The 24526-nt window shown below is 37.2% G+C and overlaps 1 protein-coding gene across 1 annotated transcript in view; it reads right to left on the bottom strand.

Annotated features, from left to right (window-relative positions):
- The window catches only part of PJA2 (praja ring finger ubiquitin ligase 2), a 75537-nt gene extending 51675 nt beyond the window's left edge, over positions 1–23862 (bottom strand). The window contains exon 1 of the mRNA XM_040621983.1: positions 23733–23862. The gene's annotated coding sequence lies outside the window, so the exon portion shown is untranslated. The remainder of the gene's footprint in view (positions 1–23732) is intronic.
- Positions 23863–24526: the final 664 nt, after the last annotated feature.

The raw sequence follows: 24526 nt of genomic DNA, 5'->3' as shown, positions 1-24526 counted from the left end.
CTAACATCGTATGTATTCAAATGGATGAATGGATGAATGAATAAATGAATGAACGAACAATTCTGTTCTACAAATTCTTTGATACTTCTCCCAATCTGCACCTCTCCAGTGTGGGTTGTACTTAGCGACTTGTTTCTACTGAAGACAATGTGATAGTAGTGACAATGTATAATGTACAAGATGAGGGCATAAAAGGCATTGTGGCTTCCTTCTTGCTCTCTCTTAGCTACTCTCTCTGGGAGAAGCAAGCTGCTGTATCAGGAGATCATTCAAGTAATCCTAAGATCCACGTGTTGAGGAACTGGCAGTTCCTGCCAAGAGCCGGAAGGAACTGAGGTCTTCTGGTAACCGCCATTTGAATGAACCACCTAGGAAGCGGCACCTTAAGTCCCAAACAAGTCTTCAGATGACCGTAGCCCCAACCCATATCTTGACTGCAACCTCATGAGAGACCATGAGACAAACCACCCAGCCAGGCTGCTCCTGAATTTCTGACTCAGAAACTATGAGATATAAATGTTCAGAGCTACCAGGTCTGTTGAAGCAAACGAATTATCCTGCAGTAAATAACAAACACAAATAATTTAAATTACATGCACTAAGATACTAGATTTACTTATACTTCTACCTATTACTAGAAGAAAGATTTTCTAATGCCAACTCGTGAAGTATATTTTCTCCCTTTTAAAAGATCTGCTTATTCTCAGCATAGGTAGTGCCATGCTAGGGTTGACAGTATCAGAATGAATTATACCAGTGTTTTGCTTGCAGGCTATGTCAGACCTGCTGCTTAGCTCCTATATTCTACCTATCTTCTAATAAATATTCACTACATAGCTACTACATCAGGAACACTTACTTTTAGAATTTAAATCTAGTTGATTTAAGTGAAGTTTTAGGCAAAGGGAAGGAGAAATTGGTTGAACTTCTGGAAGAGTTTCAAAAGCTTGGATCTATACCCCTGTGAACTGTCTGCTGGGAGCCAAAAATAATCCACTTAAAAAAAAACAAAACAGGTATGTTGATATACTAGTACTGGGTATATAACATAATGATTCGTTATTTGTCTATAGTGCTAAATATCATCAAAGTAAATCTAGTTAACATCTATCACCATAAATAGTAAAATTCTTTCTCTTGTGATGAGAACTTTTAAGATGTATTGTAGCAACCTTCAAATGTACAATATGGTATTATTAACTACAGACACCATGCTGTACATTACATTCCCATGAATTTCTTATTTTGTAACTGTAAGTTTGTTACCTTTTGCCCCTCTTCACCCATTTTGCCTGCTCTCACTCCCACCTCTGGAAACCACCAATCTGTTCTCTGTATTGATGAGCTTTTTCACTGATTCCACTTAAAAAATCATACAGTACTTGTCTTTCTCTGTCTGGCTTATTTCAGTTAGTATAAGGCCCTCAAGGTCCATTCATATTGTTGCGAATGGCAGGATTTCATTCTTTTTATGGGTGAATAATACTCCATTGTGTACATGCACACGCACTGCATCTTTTTTCTTCCCCAGGAAAATCCCTTCCTCTTTTTTTTCCTCTTCGCTTAAAACATTCTCTCACAGTTCTGGAGATTAAAGGTCCAGAATCAAGGTGTCAACAGGGCCATATTTCCTCCCAAAGGCTCTAGAGGAGAATCCTTTAGCACTTCTAGCTTCTGGTGAATGCAAGCAAACTTCTGCATTCCCTGGCTTTGTACCACATCTTCTTTATCCGTTCATCCATCAATAGACACTTAGGTTGTTTCCATATCTTGGCCATTAAAAATAATGCTGCAATGAATATGGGGGTGCATATATCTTTTCAACTTAGTATTTTTGTTTTCTTCAGATAAATACCCGGAAGTGGAATAACTGGATCATATGGTAGTTCTATTTTTAATTTTTTGAGGAACCCCATTCTGTCTTTCATAGTGGCTGCCCCAGTTTACATTCTCCCCAAGAGTGCACAAGGGTTTTTTTCTTTTCATATTCCCGCCAACACTTGTTATTTCTTGTCTTTTTGATAAAAGCCATTCTAACAGACGTGAGTTCATATCTCATTGTGGTTTTGATTTGCACTTCTCTGATGATTAATGACATTGAGCATCTTTTCATGTACCTGTTGCCCATCTGTATGTTGTCTTTAGAAAAATGTGTGCTCATATCCTCTGCCTATTTTCTAATTAGACTGTCTTTTTGCTATTGAGTTGTATGAATTCTTAATATATTTTGGATATTAACCCTTTATCAGATATATAATTTGCAACTATTTTCTCCCATTTAGTAAGCTGCCTATAAATAACTCATTGTTAAACTATCTTTCCTAGAAATAGAAAATAAGTTGAGAAACAAATACAATTTAATCCAACTATCTGAAAGGCAAAGTCTTGATTACCCTTCCAAGTGCACTGGAAAATTTGTTTTATATTCTCTCATATTTGCCTTTATAAAAATACCTGTAAAATGTCCTGAAAACGTTTCTTAAAATTCCTCATAAAACAAACTTCTAAAATTACGAAGCCTGCATTTCCTTTCAGTAAGATAATTATTTAGTCATACAAAATTTTGGTAATTACTGAGTTATAAATTCAATAATACAAACTTCACGACAAAATGAGTTTAGGACAAACTATGACAAATACTGCCAGAAAGCTGTGTTGTATATGTTGGAACCAATAACATTTTAACTTAGTTTGAAGATTTTATTTGAGAGAGAGCAAGAGTGAGACAGATCACAGAGGGAGAGGTAGACTCCCTGCTGAGCAGAGAGCCCGACACAGGGTTTGATCCTAGGACCCCAAGATCACAACCTGAGCTGAAGGCAGACACTTAACCAACTGAGCCACTCAGGCACCCCTTAACTTAGTTTATTAACATTATCTCATCTTTCTATTTTTAGCTGCTAAGGCAAAATAAATATTCCAAGAGATTAATAAAGTATCTATTGTGAATAACAATCTAAGCTTGCACTTATTGTCCATACTTACATATTCTTTTTAATCTCCCTCTAGATTTTTTGTATCTTCTAGACACAAGCACAAAAGGTTGCTTTTACATATAGACAACTGCAAAATACGCCACTAAATCCAACTAGTAGATACACAATAAATAAGGACTAAGGTGATATGATTCCCATATATTTCTATAAATAAGTGGACACATTAATAAAATCAATTGCAGCAAATCAAGTAACGTACTATCAGCCACTGGACTTCGAAGTTACAGGCTGCTGAACAAGAAAACCTCCAGGATACTACTACTAGATTTTGTAAATGAACAACAGTAGAAATGACAATAATAGATAAATCAGAGAAATTTTAAAATTACAACTACTAAACTTCTGAGATAAATGGGTTTACTATCCCCAGGAACACAAAGAGATAATCTGATAAAAGGCTAAGCTTACTTAAATACTATCTTTCATGACAACTTTTCCGTAAACTATTGTAAAAGTGTTAATAAATTCAGCACTGATATAATGAAAATTCCACTAAAAAACATAAAATATATGTAATTAGAAACAAACCTTTAGATAATCCAAAATTTTTATGTTTAAGTAGATAAAAAACTGTATTTCCAACTTGTTATGGTAAAGCCTTTATCTCACCAAAAATGGTTTAAACAATTGTTAAAAACTTGTTACAAAATGGGGTACCCGGGTGGCTCAGTCGGTTAAGGGTCTGCCTTTGGCTCAGGTCTTGATCTCAGGGATCTGGGATGGAGCTCCATGTTGGGCTCCCTGCTAAGTGGGGAGTCTGCCTCTCCCTCTCCTTCTGTCCCTGCCCCCCTCCTGCCCTCTCAATCCCCACTTGTGCGATCTCATTCTCATGCTCTCTCATTCTCTCACATGAGTGTGCTCTCTCGCTCTCTAAAAAATAAATCTTTAAAATAAATAAATAACTGCTACAAAATGCTATTTTTAAAGACTACCCATAGAGAGAAATCTGTGAAGAAAGAATTAAATGAGCATAAAGCCAACACACTAGAACAATAAAGATTTTCTATGGTTTACTGGAAATATACTTGGGTAAGGGGAAGAAAAGATTAAAGTCAAAGACAAATTGAGATGGAAGAATAAAATACCAAACCACTGAAAAATAGGATTAAGAATATTCCTCAAATTTCCCTCCCACTTAGATAGGAAGATCTGATTCAGATGTGGCACATCTAAGAAGGGCCTTGCTCAATCAACCCACCCACCCTCTGGGATGCCAAGTCAAATCACTTAGAAATAAAGAAAAAGCGTAGATTTATTTCCGTGTCAATGAGAAAGGAAAAGAAAAAAAGAGTACAGGAAAAAAAGGAAAATAGAAAATTCAATGTTATGCAGACCAATGCAGCAAATTTCATTGATAATATAAAAATTCACAAAATGTGTTCAGAACAAATTAATATACCTGTGATATCTGGACACTTGGATGTGTCTTAACTACAAAAAAAAAAAGAGCTTATATGAGTGGGTTTGGAGAAACAAAGAAACAAGCATGGCAAAACGTTGATGCAAGCCTGTACTCCACAGAAATCTGTTTGGAAATTTTCATGATAAAACTTTTCAAGTATTTTCCTTTTCTCTGCAATCATTTGTTGAATGAATGAATTTTTTCACGTTATATATCTGAGTAACTACCACCTAGATCAAATTATAAAACACTACCATCATTTCAGAAGGTTCTCTCTTACTCCTTTCAACTGATTAAACTTCTCACAATCCACAGGCAACCACTTTCTGGACTTCTTCTACTCCAGATTTAGTTTTTCCTGTTTTAAACTACACAAGTGGAATCATACAATATGAACTCTTTTGTGTCTACTTTCACTCAACACAATGTTTCTGGGATTCATTCATGTTGTTATAAATACTCTTATACGTATTTTTTACCTTTCTTGGGTAGTATGACCTGGAATTAATGGGTCATAGCACAGGGCTATATTTAGCTGTAACAGTCATTACCAGTTTTCCAAAGTGGCTGAAACAATTTACATCCTCATTAGCCATATATAATAGCATCACTTGTTTTGTATCTTTACCAACACTCCTTATTGTGAGTTTCTAACTCTGGCCATTCTGGTAGGGGTATGATGGTGACATTTCCCTCATGAATAAATAATACTGTGGAGCAACTTTACCTGTACACACTGGCCTTTTGTATATCTTCTTTTGTAAAGAATCTGATCACTTTTTTGCATGTTTTTAAAAACTGAGTTGCTTGCCTTTTTCTTTTTGTTTTATAATTTACGTATATTTTCCAGATACAAGTCCTTTACTGAATTTATTTATTGCAAATATTCTTATACTCCATGGCTTGCCTTTCCCTTTCTTAATGATATATTGAAAAACAGAAATTCTTAATTTTATACAGTCTCATTTATCGATTTTATGTTCTATTTAAGAAATTTTTGCAAAGGTGAAAAAGATATTCATCTAGGTTTTCTTCTACAAGCGTCATAATTTTAGCTTTTACATTTAGATCTATGTTCAAACTCAATGAACTTTTGAAGATAGCACAAGGTATAAATCGAGGTTGATTTTGTTACCATGTGGATATCCAGTTTAACAGGATTTATTAAAAGTAAATGCATTCTCTTCTAATTTCAGTGGCACTTTTGTCACAAATTAAAGATGGTTTATGTGAAGGGCTATTTCTAGACACTCATATTCTTCCATTGATCTTTTTATGTACCTTGTTCTAATACACACTGTTTTAATGACTGTAAATTCATAGTAATTCTTAACATCTGAGACATTTACATTTTGATATAAATTGTGGAATCCATTTGACCAAAAAAGAAAAAAAATTCTGGGATTTTCATATTGTATCAATCCCATAGCCCAACTTGAGGAAACTGACATGGTAACAAATTTGAGTTTCTTACTACATAAAGATGGAATATTTCTCTATTTATTTAAGTATTTTAAAATGTCTCTGGGAGTACCTGGGTGGCTCAGTCAGTTAAGCACCTTGGCTCTTGATTTTGGCTCAGGTCAAGATCTAAGGGTTCAGAGAGATCGAGCCCTGAGTCAGGCTCTGTGCTCAGCACAGGGAGTCTGCTTGAGATTCTCTCTCTCTCTCTCTGCACCTCCACCCCCACATTCTTTCTCTCTAAAATAAATAAATCTTTAAAAATAAAATGTCTCCGAGCATTGTTTTATCATTTTTAGTACAGAAGTTTTCCCAAATTTTTAATATATTTATTCTTAGATATATTATGTTTTGATGCTACTTTTTAAAATATTCATTTACTTCAGAGAGAGAGAGCAGAGAGGGAGAGGGAGAAGCAGACCCCTGCTGAGCAAGAAGCCCAGGGTCCTGGGATCATGACCTGAGCCAAAGGCAGACACTTAACCAAATGAGCCACTCAGGTGCTCCTTGATGCTATTCTAAAGATACTTTTCTAATTTTATTCTACACATTTTTCATTGCTAGTATACATCATACAATGCATTTCTGCATACTGGCCATGTCTAACATATGCAACAATATAACAGAGAATAGAAGGAAAGATATTGGACATGAAACAAGGCTTTTCATTGAGTATATTGTTTGAGTATATTCATTGAGTACATTTTGATACTTTTTTTTTTAAGATTTCATTTATTTGAGAGCAAGAGAGTGTGCCCATGAACAGGGGTGGGGGGAGAGGGAGAAGGAGACTCCTACTGAGCAGGAAGCCTGATGTGGAGCTCCATCCCAGGACCCTGAGATACTAACCTGAGCTGAAGGCAGATGTTTAACCAAATGAGCCACCCAGACACGCCCATTTTCTGATACTCTTAAGGAAGTTAAGGATATTTCCTTCTATTGCTAAGTTGACAAGGATTTTTATCATGAATGGATGTTGAATTTTGTCAAATGATTTCTCTGTTTCTACAGAAATGATCCTATTGTTTCTATATATTGTTCTGTTAAAGAGATGAACTACACTAATTTTAAAAACATTAAACCAACCTTGCATTCCTGGAACGAATTTGTAATCTATATTATACTTGATATGTATCCCAGATTATTTCCATATCTATGTTCATGATAAATACTGGCCTATAATTTTCCCTTTTCTGTTATGCTCTTGTCAGGTTTTCCTATCAAGATTATGCTAGAGGAAAAAGATGGCAGAGGAGTAGGGGTACCCTTTTTCAGCTGGTCCCGAGTTGAGCTGGATATGTACCAGACCATGCTGAAAACCCAAGGAATCAGCCTGAGATGCAGGAAGATACATCTGGATCTCTACAAATGAACATCTCCAGCACTGAGTATTGAGGTATGAAGAGGGAGCCGTGAATTCCGCGCACAGATATCGGAAGATAAACTTCTAGAAAGGGGAGGGAGCCGCCGTGCTCGGCCGGGAAGCAGTAGCCACCTGCACTGGGGAGCGGGCTGGACTCGCAGAACGGCACCCCTGAGAGAGCAGCCTGGGAACGCACACAACAGATTGAAAGCTGGAGCTCTGAGCACTCACTGGAACCAGACTGAAACTGGGAGCTCTGGCACGTGCGCGTCCAAACTAAAAACCGGAGCTCCAGAGCGCACACTCGAACTAGACTGAAACGGAGAGCTCGGGAAAGCACGCGCGACCTGACTGAAAAGCGATCCGGGGTGTGCGAAACACACTGAAACAGAGAGCTCGGGAGCGCGTGCGGGAACCGGGGGCGGCTGGCGGTGTTAGAAGCACAAAAGACAGAGACATGCAGACCCTGGAAGTGAGGGCTGGGACACCGGCTATGGAGTGCACGATCCGGAACGCTGCAGGGGTATTGGCAGCACTGACAGAAACAGAGTTAAAGACGCCAAGAGAGCTCAGTGGAGAGCAGACTGTGATCTCTCTGTTCTGAGACATAGGCTAGGACAGGCCACTGCTGCTCTGACTCTCAGAAGAGCCACAGCAAACTGCCAGGGGAAGCCGCCAGAAAACAAAAGCCTGGAAATACCAGCTCACATTGTGCCCATCCCCAGGGGACAGGGAGACTCTACCCAAACAGGGCTGCCTGAATATCAGCATGGCAGGCCACTCCCCCAGAAGGCAGACTGAAAAGTCAAGAAGCCCACATCCCTAAGGTCCCTATAAAACAAGTGCACACTGCCTGGGTCCTGGTCAATAATTTGGGCTCTGGGAAACCCTGCAACCTCTCCTCATCAGAATGACGAGAAGGAGAAATCCCCCCCAGCAAAGAAAAGATAAAGAGTCTGTGGCCTCTGCCACAGAACTGATGGATATGGATATAACCAAATTACCAGAAATAGGGGCGCCTGGGTGGCGCAGTCGTTAAGCATCTGCCTTAGGCTCAGGGCCTGATCCCAGCATTCTGCGATCAAGTCCCACATCAGGCTTCTCCGCTGGGAGCCTGCTTCTTCCTCTCCCACTCCCCCTGCTTGTGTTCCCTCTCTCACTGGCTGTCGCCCTCTGTCAAATAAATAAATAAAATCTTAAAAAAAAAAAAAAAATTACCTGAAACAGAGTTCAGAGTGACAATGGTCAGACTAGGTGTAGACTTTAAAACAATACTAATGAAAATATTAACGAGAATATAGAATCTCTAAGGGAGGAAATGAGAGTGAATCTGGCAGAAATTAAAATGCTATGAATCAAATCCAGTCAAAACTAGATTCTCTGACGACCAGGGTAAATGAGGCAGAAGAACAAATTAGTGAATTGGAGGATGGGATGGTGGAAGAGAAAGTTAAAACGGAAACTTGGCTCAAAAAAATCCAATCTCAAGAATGTACATTATGGGAGATTACTGACTCAATGAAACGTTCCAATGTCAGAATCATCGGCATCCCCGAGGGGGTGGAGAAAGAGAGAGGTCTAGAAGAGACATCTGAACAAATTGTACCTGAAAACTTCCCTAATCCAGCAAAGGAAACAAGCATCCGTGTCCAAGAGGCAGAGAGGACCCCTCCCAAGGTCAACCATGACAAACCCACGCCATGTCACGTCATAGTGCATTTTGCAAATATTATATCCAATGATACAGTATTGAAAGTGGCCAGGACAATGAAATTTCTCATGTACAGAGGCAAAAACATCAAAATAACATCAGACCTGTCTACACAGATGTGGAATTAGAGGAAGAGTTGGCAGGATATTTTTAAAGCTCTATCCGAAAAAAACATGCAGCCAAGGATCCTTTATCCAGCAAGACTGTCATTCAGAATTGATGGAGAGAAAAGGACCTCCAAGATCAGCAGAAACTGACCAAATTCATAACCACAAAACCAGCCCTACAGGAAATATTAAGGGGGGTTCTATAAAAGTAAAAAAGGCCCCAAGAGTGATACAGAACAGAAATTTACAATCTATAGAAACAAAGACTTCACAGGCAACGTGACATCATTAAAATCATCTCTCTCAATAATCACTCTCAATGTGAATGGCCTAAATGCGCCCATAAATGCCACAGGGTTGCAGATTGGATAAAAAGACATGACCCATCCATTTGCTGTCTACAAGAGACTCATTTTGAACCTAAAGATACATCCAGGCTCTAAGTGAAGGGATGCAAAACCATTTTTCATGCCAATGGACCTCATAAGATAGCTGGGGTCGCAATTCTCATATCAGACAGATTAGATTTTAAAGTAAAGACTATAGTTAGAGATACAGAAGGACAATATCTTATTCTTAAAAGATGTATCAAACAAGTGGATATGACAATTATATATATCTATGCCCCCTACAGGGGAGCAGCTAGATACACAAGCCAACTCTTAATCAGAATAAAGAGACATATAGATAATAATACGTTAATAGTAGGGGACCTCAACACTCCACTCTCAGCAATAGACAGATCGCCTAAGCAGAAAATCAACAAAGAAACAATAGCTTTGAATTACATACTAGACCAGATGGACCTCATAGATATATACGGAACACTACACCCCAGAAAAACAGAATACTCATTCTTTTTGAATACACATGGAATGTTCACCAGAATAGACCATATGCTGGGTCACAAAACAGGTCTCAACCAATACCAAAAGACTGAAGTTTTCCGTGCATATTCTCAGACCACAATGTTTTGAAACTGGAACTCAATCACAAGGAAAAATTTGGAACAAACTCAAACACTTGGAAACTAAGAACCATCCTGCTCAAGAATAATTGACTAAACCAGGAAATTAAAAATCAGTTTAAACAAATCATGGAGACCAATGAGAATGAAAACACAACGGTCCAAAACCTATGGGACACTGCAAAGGCAGTCCGAAGGGGAAAATACGTAGCCATCCAAGCCTCACTCAGAAGAATAGAAAAATCTAAAATGCAGTTTTTATAGTCTCACCTCAAGAAGCTGGAGCTGGAACAGAAGAACAAGCCTAACCCACGCACGAAAAGGCAGGTGATCAAGATTAGAGCAGAGATCAACGAATTAGAAAGCAAGAGCACAGTAGAGCAGATCAACAGAACTAGAAGCTGGTTCTTTGAAAGTTAAATAAGATCGATAAGCCAATGGCCACACGTATTCAAAAGAATAGAGAAAGGACCCAAATTAATAAAATTAAGAATGAAAGGGGAGAGGTTACAACCAACACCAATGAAATACGAATGATCATTAGAAACTTTTATCAACAGCTTTATGCTAATAAATTAAACGACCTGGAAGAAATGGATGCCTTCCTGGAAACCTATAAACTACCAACTGAAACAGGAAGAAACTGATTATTTAAACAGACCGATTAATTATGAAGAGACTGAAGCAGTGATCAAAAACCTTCCCAAAAACAAGAGTCCAGGGCCTGATGGATTCCCTGGGGAATTCTACCAAACATTCAAAGAAAAAATAATACCTATTCCCCTGAAGCTGTTTCAAAAAATAGAAACAGAAGGAAAACTACCAAACTCATTCTATGAGGCCAGTATTACCTTGATCCCCAAACCAGGCAAAGACTCCCAAACAGAAAGGAGAATTATAGACCAATATCTCCGAGTAATATGTAGCCAAAATCCTCAACAAGATCCCAGCTAATAAGATACAACAGTACATTAAAAGGATTATCCAACAAGACCAAGTGGGATTCATCCCTGGAATGCAAGAATGGTTCAACATTTGCAAATCGATCAGTGTGATAGATCATATCAACAAGAAAAGAGTCAAGAACCATACGATCCCTCAATTGTAAAGAAAAAGCATTTGACAAGATACAGCATCCTGTCCTGATTAAAACACTGCAGAGTGTCGGGATAGAGGGTACATTCCTCAATTTCATAAAAACCATCTATGAAAAGCCTACAGCAAATATCATTCTCAACGGGGAAAAGCTGAAAGCCTTTCCCTTAAGATCAGGAACACGACAAGGATGCCCACTCTCGCCATTATTATTCAACATAGTACAGAAGTCCTTGCAACAGCAATCAGACGACAAAAAGGGATAAATGGTATCCAAATCAGCAAAGAAGAAGTCAAACTGTCTCTCTTCTCAGATGACATGATACTCTGTATGGAAAACCCAAAAGAATCCACCCCCAAACTACTAGAACTTATAGAGCAATTCAGTAATGTGGGAGGATACAAAATCAATGCTCAGAAATCAGTTGCATTTCTATATACGAACAATGAGACTGAAGAAAATTAGGGAATCCATTCCATTTACAATAGCACCAAAGACCATACGTTATCTCGGAATTAACTTAACCAGAGACGTAAAGGATCTCTATTCTAGAAACTACATATCACTCTTGAAAGACATTGAAGACACAAAAAGATGGAAAAATATTCCATGATCATGAATCAGAAGAATTAACATAGTTAAAATGTCTACGCTACCCAGAGCAATCTACACTTTCAATGCCATCCACATCAAAATACCAATATTTTTCAAAGAACTGGAACAAACAGCCCTTAAATTTGTGTGGAACCAGAAAAAGGCCCTGAATCGCCAAGGAATTATTGAAGAGGAATAACAAAGCTGAGGACATCACGCTGCCGGATTTCAAGCTATACTACAAAGCTGTGATCACCAAGACAGCATGGTACTGGCACAAAAACAGACACATAGACCAATGGAACAGAACAGAGAACCCAGAAACGGACCCTCGGCTCTTTGGGCAACTAATCTTTGACAAAGCAGGAAAAAACATCCAGTGGAAAAGACAGACTCTTCAATAAATGGTGCCTGGAAAATTGGACAGGTACATGCAAAAGAATGAAACTTGACCACTCTCTCACACCATACATAAAGATAAACTCCAAATGGATGAAAGACCTCGATGTGAGACAGGAATCCATCAAAATCATAGAGGAGAACATAGGCCGCAACCTCTTTAACATCGGCCACAGCAACTTTTTTCATGACACACCTCCAAAGGCAAGAGAAACAAAAGAAAAAATGAACTTGTGGGACTTCATCAAGATAAAAAGCTTCTGCAGAGCACAGGAAACAGTCAAAAAAACTAAAAGGCAGCCCACAGAATGGGAAAAGATATTTGCAAACGACACTACAGATAAAAGACTGGTATCCAAGATCTACAAAGAACTTCTCAAACTCAATACACGAGAAACAAACAAACAAATCAAAAAATGGGCAGAAGATATGAACAGACACTTTTCCAATGAAGACATACAAATGGCTAACAGACACATGAATAAATGTTCAAAATCATTAGCCATTAAGGAAATTCAAATCAAAACCACATTGAGATACCACCTTATGCCAGTTAGGATGGTAAAAATTGACAAGGCAGGAAACAAATGTTGGAGAGGATGTGGAGAAAGGGGATCCCTCTTACACTGTTGGTGGGAATGCAAGTTGGTACAGCCACTTTGGAAAACAGTGTGGAGGTCCCTTAAAAAGTTAAAAATTGAGCTACCCTATGATCCAGCAATTGCACTACTGGGTATTTACCCCAAAGATACAGACGTAGTGAAGAGAAGGGCCATAATCGCCCCAATGTTCATAGCAGCATTGTCCACAATAGCTAAATCGTGGAAGGAGCCAAGATGCCCTTCAACAGATGACTGGATTAAGAAGATGTGGTCCATATATATAATGGAGTATTACTCAGCCATCAAAAAGAATGATTTCTGAACATTTGCTGCAACATGGACGGGACTGGAGAAGATAATGCTAAGCGAAATAAGTCAAGCAGAGAAAGACAATTATCATATGGTTTCAATCATTTATGGAACATAAGAAGTAGGAAGATTGGTAGGGGAAAAAAGGGAAAGGGGGGGTAAACGGAAGAGGGAATGAACCATGAGAGACTATGGACTCTGGGAAACAAACTGAGGGCTTCAGATGGGAGGGGTTGGGGGTATGGGATAGGCTGGTGATAGGGATTAAGGAGGGCACATACTGCATGGTGCACTGGGAGTTATACGCAAGTAATGAATGATGGAACTTTACATCAAAAACTAGGAACGTACTGTATGGTGACTAACATAATAAAAATTTATTAAAAAATAAATAAAATAAAATTATTAGAGAAATATAAGAAATCTAAACATGAAAAAAAAGATTATGCTAAAATCATAAAATGTTGTGGGTGACATTTATATGTTTTCTCAGAAGAATTTGTGTAAAAGTCGCAGTATATCTTACCTAAATGTTTAGAATTTACCAGCGAAGCCTGGGTTTGTGGAAACTCAATAGACATTAGGCAACTCATTTTCCATTTCCCATGTCAGTTTTGATAAGTCGTGTTTTTCAAGGATTATGATCTTTCATTGAACTTATCAAACATTAATATAAAGTTGTTCATAATTTCCCCTTATTGACAATTAAATATCTATAAGACCTATACTAATGCCTCCTTTTACATTCCTGGTATTGGTAACTTGTGTCTTTTCCCATTTTTTCCTTCATCAGTTCATTACAGATTTATTATTTTTAAAAAGTCCTCTCAACAGACTGTAAAACATTTGTAGTCCCTTAATTTCTACTTTTATATATACAATTTCCTTCTGTCTAGTTTCTTTGGGTTTGATTCGTTGTTCCCTTCAGTTGCAAGCTTACATTAACAATTTTTAAACTTTTTTCTTTACTAACATATGCATATAAAGCTACAAAGTTCTCCCAAAGTACTGCTTCAGTTCCATTCCATAAATTCTAATGCAACATTTTTGTTGTTTTTCAGACTGAAATGTTTTCTAACCTCTACTGTGACTTCATGTTTGATTAATGCAGTATTTAGAAATGTCTTGCTTAACTTCCAAACACCTGGAGCCTTTCTAGTTATTTTTCTGTTACTGACTTGTAATTAATTCCACAACGATCAGAAAACATGTACATGTCAATCTGAAGTGTGATACTTATTTAAGAATTATTTTATCAAATGTCCCAAGTGCACTTAAAAAAAAAAGGTGTAGTCTTCAGTTGTTAGATACAATGTTGTATAAAGGTCAATTATGTCAAGTTGATTAATCATGTCATTCAATTGTATTCCTTTAGTGATTTTTTTTACATAACTGTTCTATAAGTTACTTTAAATGTATATTTAAAATCTCAGCTATGAATATATATATATATATACGTCTTTCCTGTTATGCTAACTTCTACATTCAAAAGCTGTATTATGTCTGTGTGTGTGTGTGTCTACATTCAAAAGCTGTATTTTGTGTGTGTGTGTGTGTGTGTGTGAACATACATTTAGAATTATTAGGTCTTCTTGATGAATTGACCCACTTATTATACTATATTCCTCTTTATTTCTTATAATACATATTGCCCTACATCTATCTTATACAAGTTTAATACAGCCACATCAGCTTTCCTTTGGTGTTTGCAGACAATACTCAATTTTTTTTTACTTTCATCTTATTTGTACTTTCACATTTAAAGTGTTTTTTATAAGAAAAATATAGGTGGGTCTTACTTACAAGGCTTAACAATATTTGTATTGCTATTGAAGTGCTTAATCAATTTACATTTAACATAATTACCAATATAGATGAGTTTAAGTTATCATCTTTCTCATTTTTTCTTTGTTCCTTTATCCTTCCTTTCTTGACTTTGGTACTGGTCAAAAAATTTATTTATTTATTTATTTTTTTACTATTTCATTTTATTTCACCTACTAGCTTGTCTGATGTACCTTTCAGTACCAATCTTTCAATGGACTCCTTGAAATTACAAAATGCATCCTTCTTATATTCTGAATGTTATTTCCTAGAGGATCAGGATAATTTATCTTCCCTAAAGAGTGTTTTAAGTTTTCTCATCTCAGGTAATTATATTGCAGGTAAAGACAAAGTGTGGGTTGGATTAGAGTACAAAATCTCTGAGAACTGCAGAAATACAGAAAGTTGGCATCTACTCACAGGCTCTTATTCAGAGGTGCTAAAAAAATTGGGAACCAGGCTGGAGACTAAAGAGGCATCTTTCAGAGTGGAAGGAAGGTACTGCCTGCCAACAAAGGAGAAGAATAAAATTCTACCTGGGCCCTTCACCCATATGGGGGGCAGAGGGGACCTTACACTACTGCCAGAAGGACACCAATCACTGTCCTCCATTGTGGCTAGGAGATGAGTAAAAGAAAAAAAAAATTTCTGGAATAGAGTTAGGAAATAGATCAAGGATTTCAGGAGATGGAAATGCAAATGCAAGAAACAGAAGATACATTAATAGTGACCAAAAAGAAAAAGCACTTTACAGGCTCATCAAAGGACCGGGGGGGAAAGTACAAATGAAATTCAAGACAGGTCATGAAAAATTACCGAAACTGAAATACAAAGTAATTAAGGAAAAAAAAAGTGTGGAAAAGGACACAAAACAGAGCCTCCAAGAACCGCAGGACTATATCAAATGAACTACCGTCTATGTAATGGGATTCTCTCAAGAAGAGAGAGTAGGTGGTGCAGGACAACTATTAGAAGAGAAAATCTGGAGAAATTTCCAAATATGAGTTAAGAGATCAAACCTTAAAGCTAAGAAAAGCTCAGCAATCACACACAAAAAGCCCTATAAGTAGTAAACATGCACACCTCAGACAAATTACTTTCAACCTGCTATAAAAACCCAACAGTAAAGGAAACATTTTTGATGCAGAGGAATGAAGAATTACAACTGACTTCTCATCAGAAACTGTGCAAACAAGAAAACAATATATATGGTATCTTTAATGTAAGAAAAACACTGTGAACAAATAATCTATACCAAAAGAATCTTTTCCAAAGTACTTCGCAAAAAAAAAAAAGAAAAGAAAAAAAAAAAGGAAAGAAAGAAAAAAAAAAGAGCACATTATAGCCAACCCAAGAAATGCTGCTACCAGTAGACATGAACTACAGAAAGAGTACAAAACAGACATTTGATTCTACAAAGAAATGTGGAACTCTAAATTATCTTTACTTAAAGTGAAGATAAATGTAAAATATATTTGTTCCTTATTTGTAATTACTTCAGAACAGAAGTATGTGAAGTAGCACTCACTGTCTGATCGAACTTCCTGAGATGATGGAAACGTTCTATCTTACACAGTTCAATCTGAAAGCTAAAAGCTACATATGGCTACTAAGTGTTTAAAAAGTGGCCAGTACACAGAGGAAATTAATTTAAACTTAATACTAACTACGCTAAATTCAAATTAAATAGTCACACTGGCTAGTGACGTGATGGACAATGTAGGTCTAAAGCAAACATAACAGCAAGGTATTACAAGCTTATAGCATATGTAAAAATAAAATAGATGACAGTATTAGTGAAAAAAATAGTTAAAAAAGAAACTGGCAATATACTGTTGAGGAGCTCTGACACTATATAAAAAGTTGTGTAACACTGCCTGAATAGAGACTGGAATTAAAGATGTACAATACAAATCACAGAGAAACCAGTATAAAATTTTTAAAGAGGCAAAATAAGTGTAAGTAGTGAGCTAATAATTAAGATAAAAATACAGAACATTCAGTAGATAAGTTAAATTAAAAACAACTACTAAGATGGTAGATTTAAATCCAGTCACATTAATAATTACATTAAACATAAACAATCTAAACAACCTAATTAAAAAGCCAGCCTGTCAGGATGGATGAAAAAAACAAAAGTGGGTTGTCTATACCAAAACTACTTTAAATATAAAGGCACAGATGTAAAGCAAAAGGATTTATCATGCAAACACTAATCAAAAGAAAGAGTGGTAATATTAACATCAGATAAAGCAGACAGCAGAAGATGGAATACTGTCAGAAATAAGGAGGCATATTATATAATGATAAAGGGGTCAATTTACTAAGAAGACGTAACAATCCTAAATATATGTGCACCTAACAACAGACGTTTGAAATTCATGAAGCAAAAATTGTTAGAAAAGGAAAAACAGACAAATCCACAATTATACTTGAAGAGTTCAATTCTTCTTGAAATGATCAACAGAACAAGTAGAACTCAGTAAGGAAACAGAAAACCATAGAAGCACCATCAGTCAACTTGACCTGACAATTACAGAATACTTAATGTAAAATATAAAATTTAATATGAAACACAGAACTTACAGAATACTCCACCAAGAAGCAGCAAAATACACATTATTTTGAAGTACATAAGGAACATTTACCAAGACTGACCATTTTCTGGGCCATAAAACAAACTTCAAACAACTTAAAGGAAATTATACAAAGTATGTTATCTGCCTACAAAAAAATTAAACAGAGAAATCAATTACAAAAAGACATAGGCAAAATCACCAAATATTTGGAAATTAAACAATATACTTCCAAGCAACCATGGGTCAAAGTGAAAGTCACATAAGAATTTAGAAAATACCAACATAACAAAATTTGTGGGGATATCTAAAGTAGTGTTTAGAAAGAAAAGAGGTCTCAAATCAATGGTGCAAGCTTATACATTAAGAAATCCTAACAGAATGGATTTAAACCCAAAAGCATACAAAAAGAGACAGTAAAGATTAAAAATCAATGAAATGGAAAAGTTTTTTTTTTTAATACAATAAAAAAAAACAACCCTGGATCTTTGGAAAAATTAAGAAAATTAATAAAGACAAATCAATAAAAACAAAAGAGAGGACACACTGCCAACATGAGGAATAAATGAAAAGACATCACTACAGTAGGACAGACCCTGAAAGTATAATAAAGAAACTAACTCTATGGTGATGAATAAGTGAAACAGACAAATTCCTTCAAAGACACAAACCACTAACACTCACATGGTGAATAAAAGTGATTCATGTAGTCAAAAACCAAGCTTTCCAAAAGTAGATAACCTATTAAGGTAATTGAATTTATCCTTTAAACCCTTCAAAAAGAAAACTCTGGGCCCAGATAGTTTAGCTTGCAAACTCTGACAAAGATTAATGAAACAAATACCACTCATCCAAAATTTTTCAGAAAATGTAAAAGGAAGAAACACTTTCAAGCTCTATGAGACCAGCGTGATCCTGATACAAAAAATTACATGAAAAAAGCATCCTTCTTGAACATAAATACCAAAAAGTACTCAATAAACTATAAGCAATTCGAATCCACAGATTTATGAAATTGATAATACATCATGACCAAATGAGATTTACAGAATGCAAAGCTGATTCAACATCTGAAAATAAAGCAATGTAATTCATGTTATTGACAGACCAAAGAAGATAAACCATATGATCATCTCAATAAATACAGTAAAATTCAATGTCCACTTGATAAAAATTCCCAACAATCAAGGAACAGAATGGGAGCATCTTTACCTTGATAAAAATAAATGCCTAGTATACTTAACATGGTAATATATAATATACATAAAATAATTCTTACTACATAATAATAACTGGATAAAAGGCCCTATTATACTTAATAATGAAAGACTGAAGCCAATAAGTCACTTCTAAAAAATTTTATGGAAAAGCGAAGAAACCAGAAAATCCAGAATTATTTTGAAAAATAGTAAGTCAGTCAGAGAAAGACAAATACCACATGATTTCACTCATATGTGGAACTGAAGAAACAAAACAAACAAGCAAAGGGACCAAAAAAAGAGAGAGAGACAAACCAAGAAACAGACTCTTAAATATAGACAACAAACTGATGGTTACCAGAAGAGAGGTGGGGAGGGGATGGGTTAAATAGGTGATGGGGATTACGGAATGCACTTGTTATGAGCACCAGGTGATGCATGTAAGTGTTGAATCACTATATTGTATACCTGAAACTAATTATTACACCATATGTTAACTAACTGGAATTCAAATAAAACCTTGAAAACAACAAGAAAAAAGTAAATACTAAAAAAAAAAAAAAAAAGTAAAGATGGGAGTATTTGTACTACCTGATTTCAAGACTTATTATAAAGCAACAAAATGATCATGTCAATGTGGTACTGGCAAAATGAGATGTACAAAGATCAAGCGGATTTTGTCTTTATCAATTTTCTTAATTTTCCCAAAGATCCAGGGGTTTTTTTTTTCTTGTTTTACTGCATTAATTGCAATTATTGCATTTATTGCATTAAAATCCAGTAATAGACTCATACATATACGGTCAATTGATTTTTGACTAAGTTAATTCAATAAGGAAAGGAAAGTTGTCCTAACAGATGGTGCTAGAACTGAGAAAATGAGCCTTAACTCTTCTCACACCATATACAAAAATTAACTCAAAATGCATGATACACCTTGTCATAAAAGCAAAAACTATAAAACCTGTGGAAGAAAACATAAGAGATCTGCACAACACTGCATTGAGCAAACTTAGAACACAAACACAAATCATAAAAGACTAATGAACTGAATTTATTTTTTTTAAAGATTTATTTATTTGAGAGAGAGAGAGAAGGAGCACAAGTTGGAGGGGGAGAAGAAGACAGAGAGAATCTCCAGCAGACTTCTGGCTGAGCGAAGTGCCTGATGAGCGGCTGGAAAAGCCTGACCATGAGATCTCCACCTGAGCTGAAATCAAGAGTTGGACATTTCAGGGACTGTGCCACCCAGGTGCCACTGAATTTAATCAAAATTAAAAGCTCCTCTATTTTGAAAAGTTAGGAAAAATAAAAAGTGAGCTTCAGACTGCATTGTGTATGTATGTGTCTGTGTGGGTCAAAGGACTTACACAAAAATATATAAAGTATTCTTAAAACTCAGTAAGACAAACAACTTAATATTTAAAAATGGGCAAAAGGTTTGAACAGATACTTCACAAAGACACATAAATGACCAAGAGCAAATTTCCAGTATCATTAATCATCAGATAAATGCAAATTAAAATTACAGTGTGATACTACTACATAAACTCACTAGAAGGGCTAAAATTAAAAAGACTGAAATAACCAAGTGTTGATAAGGATATAGAGCAATTGGAACTGTAAAATGGGAAACAGGTTTTTATATTTAAACATTCATTTACCATTCAATGCAACAAATCCACTTCTAGGTATTTACCCAAGAGAAACAGAAATCTGTATTCACACAGAACTTCATGAATGAATGTTCTTAGCAGCTTTATCAATAACAGTCCCAAACTGGAAACAATCCATCTATCTCTAAATAGGTGAAATGGTCAACAAATTGTGGTAGATCAATACCATGAACTACTACTCAACGATGAAAAGTTACGAATCAGTTAAACACACAGAAGCATGTATGATTCTCAAAGATATCATAATGAGAGAAAAAAGCTAAATGCAATTTAACTTTGCTAAATTTTTTGCTAATGCAAAAAAATGTAATTCCATTTATATGAAATTCTAGAACAAATGAAACCAATTTATAGTGAGAAAGAGAGGACAAAGGTTTCATGGGGCTGAGGGGTATAAATGTCACCGTACAGGGCAAAAGGGAACTTTTGGGAATGACAGATATATTCTATATCTTGACTGTGATAATGAAAGCACTCTAACTCTTGAATGTGGTGGTGGTGACAGGGACATATATATTTGTCAAAACATACTGAACTGTGTATTTTAAACACACACATTTTATTGTATGTAAATCATCCTGAATAAAGTCGATTCTTTTTCTTTTTTTAGGATTTTATTTATTTGACAGAGACATCATGAGAGGGAACACAAGCAATGGGAATGTGAGAGGGAGAAGCAGGCTTCCCGCTGAGCAGGGAGCCCAATGCAGGCTCAATCCCAGGACCCTGGGATCATGACCTGAACCGAAGGCAGACACTTAACGGCTAAGCCACCCAGGCACCCCAATATAGTCGATTCTTTAAAATGGAACTCTCTTGGGAAAATATTAACCAGGAAACATTGGTGATGCCCTTATATAACCACTAAAAAGTCAAAAACATCAATAAAATTCAACACCCAGTTATGGTTTTTAAAAACATCATCAGAAATAAAAGAGAACAAAAAATCATATTGGAAAGCCAAGAACAGAAAATATTTTAACTTAATATTCTCCATTTGTAAGAAAGTTTGAGCAAACATCATAACTGATGCTAGAACTTTAGAAGCATTCCCTCAAAGTCAGAAACGATACCACATTTTTAGCTATCACTGTTATTCAAAATTATACAGGAAGTATACTAGTCAAGGCAACGAGGAAAACACATAAGTTATAAAAAATAAGAAGAAAGTCAGAAAGCTTGAATACTTTCAGATATCATCAGCTCAAGTGACTAGATACATGATAAACAGAAAAAATCAGAAAGTTTTCCTATAACCAGAAAGAGAGAGAATATGTTACTGAAAGTTTCTATCCACGAGAGCAAATCAAATCATAAGATAGCTAGGAATTCTAGGAGGGAATGCCATACATATGGGGGAGGGGAAAAAAAAACAAACAAACAAGAACTATAAAACTGTACCTAAGAATATAAAGCGAGATGTGAATAAAAGGGAAAGACATACCATACATGCATACAGATATGAGGGGAGAGACTCGGTATCAGAAAGGTCAGTTTGCCACAAATTTATCTAAAATTTCAATGTAACGTTATTCAAAAAAAACCTAAGGATTTTTTATTTAACTTATAAGTTGAGTCTAAATTTATCTGGAGAAGAAATGCATAATAGTCAAGAATAATTGTGAAAAGAGGGAGAAATGGTTATCAAAATTTAAAATATGCACACCATTTAACCCAGCAATTCCATTTGCAGGAATCCATTCTCCAGAAATAATCACAGAGGAAGTTTCCCTAACAGTTGACTTTTAAAATAAAGGTAGGACTAGAAAGGGAAGTGGGAGCTGCACTTTTTAACTTACATTCCTCCAAAATGTCTGAATTTTTAAAAAAATTTTAAGATTTAAAGTTTGTAATTAAAAACTAATCAAATTAAAAAGTTGGCTTCAAATAAAGCATTATTTGTGATAGCAAAACGAAACTAATTAAATATCTTTCAACAGAAGGTTAATAATAGCTCATTCAAACTAATGAAATACTACTTAACCTTTATAAAGTATCAGATCTATATATATAACAAAGATGTGCAAGACATACAAACAAGAGAAAGAAACAAGTGATATACCAATGTGTTTGGTATTCCTCCCCGCCCCCCAAAACCCAACTTCACATGTATGTGTATGTGTTTAAAAACGCATTTATAAAGATGCACAGCAAATGGTTAACTTTAGACACTGGAGTAGGACTGGAGAATGAAAAATGTTCACATTTTACCTAATAGTCCTTTTTCTATGTTGTTAAGTTTTACCTAATATTTTTTTTACCTAATAGTCCTTTTTTTACCTAATAGTCCTTTTTCTATGTTGTTAAGTTTTACATCAAGCTTGCATATCTGTGGTTAATTTTCAAAACTTAAACTTATTTCATATAAAAATGACATGAATTCTAGGAGACAAAAAACAAAAAAAATAGTTAAAACGTTTGTTATCTTCATATTTATTCACATACTCTTCAAATGATCTGTAGTCTTCAGTAGAGGTGACTGTCATTTTAAGGAAATTTAACTGACCAAATAGGTCACGATAAAAATACTGTAAGCCTTTTTCAAAAAATCGTAAACTTCACAGAACCAGCGGACTCAAAGCAGCGTCCATGCGTACGCAAAAAAATTTTAATGCCTGGAGAGGGAAGTCTCCTAAACAGATTATTCTTCCTCCTTGCAAAAACAGTATTTACCTCCTCTCTTTTTCTTCAACTTGGTCTACGCGACTTTAAACTCACCATTTTGAATGTGCGCAAAATGATTAACAGTCATCTCAGGGAGGCCAAAACTGAAGGTGGATTTACCACAGGAGTGCTCTGACCTGACATCGCCAACTGGCAGAAGCATTGATGGAATGGTGCTAATATCGGGAGAAGAACGATTGCTATGGTTTGTACTGAGGGTCTGCGTGCCCGAGGCTCGGTGACAATCGGGAAAAATGCAAATACAGCCAGGAGAGCGACCGCAACGGAAGGTTTCTCGGGGGAGGGGGGCTGCAGGCCTGTGGCGTAAGATGGATCAGCTCTATGCGGGATGACTGGAGAAGGGCAGAGAAGGCGGCTGTGAGGTTTTGGTGGGGACACACTCATAGAGCCGCCAGTGTCGGGAGAAAGGCAGCGGGGTCCTTGGCCAAAGCACCAAGGACAGCAGAAGAGGCGGCAGGGAACAGCGGCCGGTGGAGACCCCCAGATCAATCGATGCCATTCGCTGGGGGAAGCGGGCGCGGCGGCCACGGACTCGAGCGCGGCCCCAGGTCCGGGTTGGACCGGGCCCAGAAGGCGAAGAAGGCCTCTCACAGCCATCAACCCCACCCACCATGGCCGGCGCAGCGGGCAGGGACAGGCCCTGCTCCTTCTCGAGGACAGAAATTAAGAAATGGAGGGGGTGAAGGCAGCAATTTCCTCGCCCCGACCCTCACATTCCTGACATCAGAACAAGCTAGATTTAAAAAAAAAAAAAAATCCCCTCACCGAACTGTGCAGCGGCTCCGGAGCGAGAACAGCGCTCGATCCTCCAGCCGCCACCACCGCCTTCTTCTCCGCCTCCGACTCCTCCCCCGCCGAACGCGCAGCGGCAGGCGGCAGCGGCGGCGGCGGCGGCGGCGGAAGCAGAGGCGGCGGCAGCGGCGCGTCCCGCCCCTAGCGCCGCGGTAGAGGCGAAGGAGGAGAGCACGCAAGCCCCGCCCCCAACCAGCACCGACCAATAGAGTCAAAGGGCCTCTGCGGGGAAAAATCCACCTACCCAATCGGAACCCGAGGAGTGGGCTAACGTCAATGGTTGGGACGTGGCAGAAAAAGGGAAATATATTTGGACGGTGTCTACTCCCCGGACCCCTTGTGGCTCAGAATGACTTCGCCGATTGGCCAGAAAGCGGAAGGATGAAGCTACACTCCCCCCAACCCTGTCCCGGTCTGGGCCCACCTCCTTTCCCCGCAGCACTGCGACGTTCGGGGGAGGGGGCGGGGCACCGTGCTGGGGCTGGAACAGCACGGCCTTTTGTGGTTTGGGCTGGGAGAAAGGCGGGGTCTCAGAGAAAGCGAAGGGGGTGTGGAGAACTAAGGGAAGGGCTGGCGCAGCTAGACTTTTTCAGAAATCCCAAAGCAACAGCCAAAATGGAGGTATTACAACCAATCCTAACTCGACTGGAAACCTGACTAACAAGGTTATGGTCTCCTGGCATAAAGTTCAATCCGTTGTAGTTCAGATATGGGTGGGACAAGAAAAAATAGAAGGGCAGATTGCCCACCCTAACTCTGCGCACTAT

The sequence above is a fragment of the Ursus maritimus genome, unplaced genomic scaffold (genome assembly GCF_017311325.1).
Source record: "Ursus maritimus isolate PB19 unplaced genomic scaffold, ASM1731132v1 scaffold_5, whole genome shotgun sequence".
Taxonomy (NCBI): Eukaryota; Metazoa; Chordata; class Mammalia; order Carnivora; family Ursidae; genus Ursus; species Ursus maritimus.
The sequence above is the reverse complement of the archived record's forward strand: the minus strand, read 5'-3'. Positions and strand labels throughout refer to the sequence as shown.